Source organism: Vicia villosa, unplaced genomic scaffold (assembly GCF_029867415.1).
Source record: "Vicia villosa cultivar HV-30 ecotype Madison, WI unplaced genomic scaffold, Vvil1.0 ctg.000458F_1_1, whole genome shotgun sequence".
NCBI classification, from domain to species: domain Eukaryota; kingdom Viridiplantae; phylum Streptophyta; class Magnoliopsida; order Fabales; family Fabaceae; genus Vicia; species Vicia villosa.
In genome coordinates, this window is record NW_026705219.1 from 730733 (window position 1) to 738733 (window position 8001).

Here is an 8001-nt window from a genome sequence, read left to right on the forward strand (position 1 = left end):
ATATTCATCATTCAGTCATGTCATGCATTCACTGAGGCAACTCTCGTTGGTTAAAACAATTCATGTAAACACAGCGGATTTAAATCAAACAGATTAAGTTTAACATCTTTCAAACTAATCCTTCAAACTTCAAAACGTAAATAGAGTCATAAAACATAAACTCTAAACATCGCATCCCCAGTGTTACAACTACTAGAGCATGACACCTGACGCTAACTAAAACGCTGACTCATGAGCTAATCCTCACCGAGTCGAACAGCCGCTATCCTCAATCTGAAAATGACAACATGTAAGGGTGAGTCTCATCATAATTAACAAATGTTATAAGGTTATAAAGCAATAACACATCACAGTTGCATCATTCACCCAATTGTTTCTTAAATAGACATTCAAACAAGTCAAACAACAATCAACACATCATCAACATCTACAACACTGGAATACTTCCATTCATGTTATAAATTATGCATATGTATGAACTGACACTATGCATGTGGTACCAACATCATCAAATGGGAATAACCCATGACCGATCCAACATCATCAAGAATACGGCCCTGCCAGCACAGATTCCACACAATGGGAATCATGCCCTTCACTGATCCAACACACCCTTATGGATACAGTATCATCAATGAATATGAATGAATGCAACATATACAACATACTTATACCATCATCATCATCATTATTAACATCATCATCATTATCAAGTATGTTCATATATATTAACATCATTAAATCACAATTCTATCATCATCGTATAGAAAACATACACGTATTTACACCAATCATCATCCTCAATAAGAAATAGCATACATGTATTTTCATCATTCTAAAACCAATTAATCATCATCATATAGATTATTCTATAAGGTTCATTTTGTTCAAAACGGTACATCGAAAGGACTAACAGTTAAAAGTTAAGCATCGTTAACTTTTAAAAAAAATCCCAAACATCTACACAGCTTGGTTCGTGGCGCGAACGGAGCATTCCAAAAATCCTTGGCTCTCTGCCAAGCTATTCGCGGCGCAAACATCTACACGCGACACGAAACGAGGAAAAAGTTACGCCTTCGCGGCGCCAACATAGGTACGCGACGCGACCTGTGCGTATCACAACATCCTGGCATTCTGCCCACCTGTTCGCGGCGCCAACTCTGTGCACACGGCGCGAACTGTAACATCCCGATTTTTATTAATATTTTTATTAATTATATTAGTAATTATATTGTTTGGTGTTTTTAATAATAACTTATTTATTTAGTTATTATGTGATATAATAATTATTTAAGTATTTAATTATGTGAGTGTTTGTGTTGTTTGACTTAATTGAGTTATTAGAGAGATATAACTAAATGGGCCTAAGTGATAGAAACATAATGGATGGATTGGTGGGTTAAGCCCAATTGACATAAGTGAGATAGTAAGAGAAGGTTAGGGTTTTAGAGGTTACTATTTTCATTTGGGGGAAAAGATAGGAAGAAGAGAAAAGAGGCAAAAGGGAAGAGAGCAATGGTGGAAGAGAAAAGCTAGAAGAAACCTCATTTTCGCAGCAAGTTTCAGCATTGAGTCACCTTAGCAAAACAGATGTATCTCTCAATCCAACCGTTGGATCGTCGCGTGGTTTTGACACAACGTTCCTGACTCATAGAGGTAAGTTCTGACCGGAGCGATTTTGATTTTGAGGATTTTAAGTTTGTCTGATAAGCTGATTTCCGAACTGGTTTTTAGGTGTGTCTCCAAATTATGTTTGAAGGATTTATTTTGGAGAAAAGCTTAGAGCTATGGTGAAAGATTTCATATTTGCCAAGGTAAAGGTGGGGTTCTTTCATGCTAAAGGGTTGTATGATAGTATGTTATAGTGGGTTTAATTCTATACTTTGATATCCATGTTCTTCTATGTTGCATTTTTGGGTATTTGATGATTGTTGGAATGTGATGATATAAATGTGATAAGTTGTGTGCAATTGATAATCTATGTGTATTAGATTGTTATGTTTGTTGTGAGTAAACCATTGATAGTGAAATAATGGGTTTTGTTATAGAATTGGAAAATAATGGAATAGAAATATAATAGTTGAATTGAAATTAATATAGTTTAATTATTAATTGGATAGTTAAATTATTAGTTGAATTGATTCCAATAAGTCTATGTGATTGGAATATACTTGAACTTGGACCAATTATTCGGTTTATCGGTAAATTACGGTATTTTGAGAAATTGTTTGTAATTGTGTTTTGGCTTGAATATGTATGTTGAGAAATATATATTGTCATGCCAATGATGTTGTTTTGATATTGATTCTTTATGGTTAGTTGGTTAGCATTAATTCTAATGACTAATTGCTTGATATTGAAAATGTGTGTTCATGTATAATTGACAAAAATGAGAATTAACATGAGATAGTATGATTACTAGTGTTAATTGGATTGTGTGAATCGTAATTGATTAATTGGCCTCTCATATGTGAATGATGTGTGTGTGTGTTGTGAATGTTGTGTACAATTGGTGGATAATTCATAGAGTTGAATTGTTGTGATATGTGGAAAGTTAAGATGGTAGAGATGATCTTAATTGCATATATTTGTGAGATTGTACATACATTCATATCATAGTGTGCCTTGAAACATAGGTGGAATTGCTTTGAAACACAAGCGTGGCTTGGATTCTAGAGTGAATCGGAAAGCGGTAAACTATATGTTTACATTTGGTGGCTTTGGTCTTGTCCGGATCTGAAGCGTGGCTAGATTCTATATGAATCGGAAGCGGTGGAACTTTGGGTCCATATTGGGTACCACATGCATAGAGTCACATGTCTTGCATTGAGTTACATTGGAGTTATGTGATGTTTGAATATATGTAATTATGTGATTAGGTGATTGTTATGTGTGCATGAGATGTGATAATTAAATTTGGTGATGTTTGATACATGATTTTGGTGATATATATAAATGAAACGTATATGATGAGAATGCAAATATATATATGTATTAATGATATATGTATATATGTGGAATATATGAACCATGTTTTGCCATTGTTGATAGTTGTATTAATTTACGTTGTGATTATGAAGTATATGTTATTATGTGCTTGAATGACATACTTGTAAACTTGAATACATTGTTATAGTTGATAGTTAACATTATTGTTGTGATGCAAATTGCTTATATTGAGAAGTGGTGAATTGTGTATGATTTTATCTTTGCTATATGTATTATCATACTTTCCTTTATAATGTTTGATATCTCACCCCTTCTGCTGATGTTTCCCCTACCATGGGAAATGGGCAGGTACTCAAGTATAGCTGTGGAAGTTTGTAGATTCACCGTGTCTGGTTGGTGTGTCGCTCTGATACGTAGCACTCGGGGGTTGTCTATATTGTTGTTCATGTTTTAGTTGTTGAGTTCCAAATTGGATAATGAGAAGTACTATGATGTTTGAAGTTGTTTCCGATTAAATAAGATGATTTGTTTATAAATTCGAATGTTATGATTCCGCTGCATATTAAAATGAAGTTGATTTGTCTAAGAGCTGTTATAGGTTGTTTTGTGCTTCTCTGAGATTAAAGTGCTATGTATCTGTTTATGAGTTGTTCATAGGAAGTAAATGTGATATCCCAAATGCATTGTTGATAGTTTTTAAAATACTCTGATTTCTCGCATGATATTTTTGGGTAGAATTTGGGGTGTTACACGAACCGGCGATTTCTGGAACCCCAACCTGCAGAAAACAGCATTCTACACATTCCAAACTCACCCAATTCATACAAGTACGAACCTAGGGAAATAGAATGCACAAACAACACGAAAAACACCTCATAATACATCAATCACGCATCAATTGAGACCATAACAACATAGATATCATGGATTCAAACATAGGGATCAAACATCATACAATTTGACTCAATCCCTAAATCTATCATATGACTCAATTGACTCGAATTCTACATCTATTCAGAATTATCAACCCCTAACCCGATAATAGATGATAATCAGACAAGTCCCCCCTTACCTTAGACAAATTTCTTGGTTCTTGGTTTCTCCCTCTACCGTTCTCCTTCACGTTCCTCGTTCCCAAGACTTCTGTTCTTTCACGTTCTTTCTTTGTTTTCCCCAAATCCAAATGTTTTATGAAAACAATAATAAAATTAGTAAAAAGGATTATTAAATCACCCCCCCTTCTTTTACTATTTCTTCATATGGCCCAAATGCCAAAACCATTATTTATTCATTATTTTCACAAAATCCTTAATAATTCTAATTATTAATTCAATATTCTAATTAAATTAATATTAAAATTATACGGGCGTTACAACTCTCCCTCACTAAAAGAGTTTTCGTCCTCGAAAACATACCTCAAGCAAAGAGTTCCGGATAGGAATCTTTCATCTGGCTTTCTAACTCCCAGGTGACGTTTCCATCAGCTGGTCCTCCCCAAGCTACTTTGACTAAAGCTATTTCCTTACCACGCAATTGCTTCAGTCTGCGATCCTCAATCCTCGCAGGTAAAGTCTCAACCGTCAAGTTGTCTTTCACCTGTACATCATCTACTTGGATCACATGGGACGGATCCGAAATGTATTTCCTCAATTGAGACATATGAAATACATCATGCAAGTTTGCAAGTGTCGGCGGTAACGCAATACGATATGCCACTTCTCCCACTCTCTCAAAAATTTGGAATGGTCCAATAAATCGTGGAGTCAACTTCTTTGACTTCAAAGCTCGACCAATACCCGTCATAGGAGTAACCTTCATAAACACATGATCTCCCTCTTGAAACTCAAGTGTCTTCCTTCTTTTGTCATAATAACTTTTCTGACGACTCTGAGAAGCTTTCATCTTCTCTTGAATCATCTTAATCTTCTCCGTAGTCTGTTGTACAATTTCTGGTCCAATCACAGCACTCTCCCCAGCTTCGTACCAACACAGTGGAGTTCTACATCTCCTACCATACAATGCCTCAAACGGATCCATACCTATACTTGAATGAAAACTGTTGTTGTAGGTAAATTCAATCAAAGGCAGATAACTATCCCAAGCACCTCCTTTTTCTAACACACAAGCACGTAATAAATCTTCTAACGACTGAATTGTCATCTCAGTCTGTCCATCCGTCTGCGGATGATAAGCAGAACTCAATCTCAGCTTAGTACCCAAAGCCTTCTGCAAACCTTCCCAGAACTTAGACGTAAATCTCGGATCTCTGTCTGACACGATACTCGAAGGAATACCATGCAGACTCACTATCTTCTCAATATATAATTAAGCCAACCTTTCCATTGGATAATCCATTCTTACTGGTATAAAATGTGCAGACTTCGTCAATTTGTCCACCACGACCCAGATAGCTTAACAATTCTTAACAGTCCTCGGCAGACCCGAAACAAAATCCATCGATATGCTATCCCATTTCCACTCAGGAATAAACATCGGTTGCATAAATCCAGATGGCTTCTGATGTTCAACCTTGGACTACTGACAAGTCAAACAAGAATACACAAACTCAGCAATTCTTTCTTCATTCCAGGCCACCAAAACAGCTTTCTCAAATCATGATACATCTTGGTAGCACCAGGATGAATACTTAATCCACTACGGTGTCCTTCTTCCAAAATACGTCTTCGAAGTTCCGCAATATCAGAAATACAAACTCGGTCATCAAACCTCAGTATACCATTCTCATCAACTCTGAATTCACCGCCTTTACCTTGGTTAATTAAAGTTAACTTATCAATTAACTCAACATCAGCTTTCTGACCTTCTCTGATTTCTTCAAGAATACCACTAGTCAGCTTTAGCATACCCAATTTAACACAAGTAGGAGTACCCTCACACACCAAACTCAAATCTCTGAATTGTTCAATCAAATCCAATTCCTTCACCATTAGCATAGACAGATGCAAGGTCTTCCTACTCAATGCATCAGCAACAATGTTTGCCTTACCTGGATGGTAGTTCAAACCAAAATCATAATCTTTGAGGAATTCTAGCCACCTTCTCTGCCTCACTGAATACTTTAGGCTCTTATGATCACTGAATACTTCAAATCTCGAACCATACAGATAGTGTCGCCATAACTTCAAAACAAACACCACGGCTGCCAACTCCAAATCATGAGTCGGATAATTCCTTTTATGCACTTTGAGTTGTCTCGACGCATAAGCGACCACTTGTTGATTCTGCATCAATACACCACCTAAACCCATCAGTGACGCATCACAATAAACCACAAATGATTCTGTCGGATTCGGCAAAACCAAGATAGGAGCACTAGTCAACCTCCTCTTCAGTTCTTGGAATCCTTCTTCACACTTTGCATCCCAAATAAAAACCTGTCCTTTCCTGGTTAGCTTAGTTAACGGCAATGCTAACTTTGAAAATCCTTCAATGAACTTTCTGTAGTAACCTGCAAGACCAAGAAAACTACGGATTTCGGAAACTGACTTCGGAGCTCCCCATTGAGATACAGCCTCTATCTTCGTAGGATCAACAGCAATATCATTCTTAGAAATTACATGTCCAAGAAAACTGACCTCTTCTAACAAAAATTCACACTTCGACAGTTTGGCAAAAAGTTGCTTCTCTTTTAACAACTCCAATACAGTTCTGAGATGTTCCGCATGTTCTTCCTCGCTCTTAGAATATATTAGGATATCATCTATAAACACCACTACGAACTTATCGAGATAAGGATGAAATATCCTATTCAAATATTCCATAAATACACCAGGTGCATTAGTAACCCCGAACGGCATTACCAAATACTCATAATGGCGATACCTTGTTCTGAAAGCAGTCTTCTGAATATCATCGTCTCTCACACGAATTTGGTGATACCCAGACCTCAAATCGATCATACTAAATACACATGCTCCAACCAACTGATCCATCAAATCATCAATCCTCGGCAATGGATACCGATTCTTGATAGTAACCTTGTTCAATTGTCTGTAATCCATACACAACCTCATTGAACCCTCTTTCTTCTTCACTAGCAACTCAGGTGCACCCCACGGAGAAACACTAGGCCGAATGAACTTCTTCTCAAGTAATTCTTCTAACTGCTTCTTCAGTTCAGCCAACTCAGACGGCGACATACGATACGGTGCCATCGACACTAGACTAGTTCCCGGGACCAATTCAATAGAGAACTCTACTTCTCTTTCTGGTGGTAACTCATTCACCTCTTCTGGAAAAACTTCTGGAAATTCACATACCACTGGTAATTCGCTACTCGCCACTTTATCTTTCAAATCCATCAGTGCAAACAACATAAATACAGTTGCACCATCTCCGATAGCCTCATTCACCTGTCTAGCTGTCATTTCTAGATCACCAGAATGAACTTCTTCAGGAAAAATCACCGTCTTCGCAAAACAGTTGATATGAACACGGTTGAATTCCAACCAGTTCATTCCCAGGATTACATCGAGTTGTTTCAACGGAAGGCACACTAAGTCCATCTCGAATTCTCTACCAAAAATGTCAACCGGAAAATTCAAGCATGCAGACGAAGTAGTTACCGAACCCGACGCAGGAGTGTCAATAACCATACTTCCATTTATTTCAGATATTTCCAAATTCAACCTCTTAGCGCAATCCAAAGAAATAAAAGAATGAGTTGCTCCAGTATCAATAATCGCAACTAAAGGTGTGCCATGAATAAAACACGTACCTTTAATTAGTCTGTCCTCCGGAGTGGTCTCTGATCCAGACAAAGCGAAAACCTTTCCTCCAGCTTGGTTCTTCTTCGGTTTAGGACACTGTGGGCTAATGTGACCCTCTTCACCACAATTGTAACAAGTCACAATCTTCTTCTTACAATCAACGGCAACATGACCCACTTCTTCACACTTGAAGCACTTCTTCTGGTTCAGCTTACACTCATTCCTACGGTGCCCGACCTCACCATAATTATAGCACCTGACAAAAGCACTGGAGTCTCCCCCACTAGGCTTCTTCCAACCACCAGTCTTTGGATTACTTCTA

The 8001-nt window shown here is 37.3% G+C and overlaps 1 long non-coding RNA gene across 1 annotated transcript; it reads left to right on the forward strand.

Moving 5' to 3' along the window:
* Positions 1–1522: 1522 nt before the first annotated feature.
* On the forward strand, positions 1523–3376 carry LOC131628505 (uncharacterized). The gene is made up of 3 exons (XR_009291816.1): positions 1523–1656; positions 1735–1814; positions 3298–3376. It is a non-coding gene; the product is annotated as an uncharacterized LOC131628505 (long non-coding RNA).
* Positions 3377–8001: the final 4625 nt, after the last annotated feature.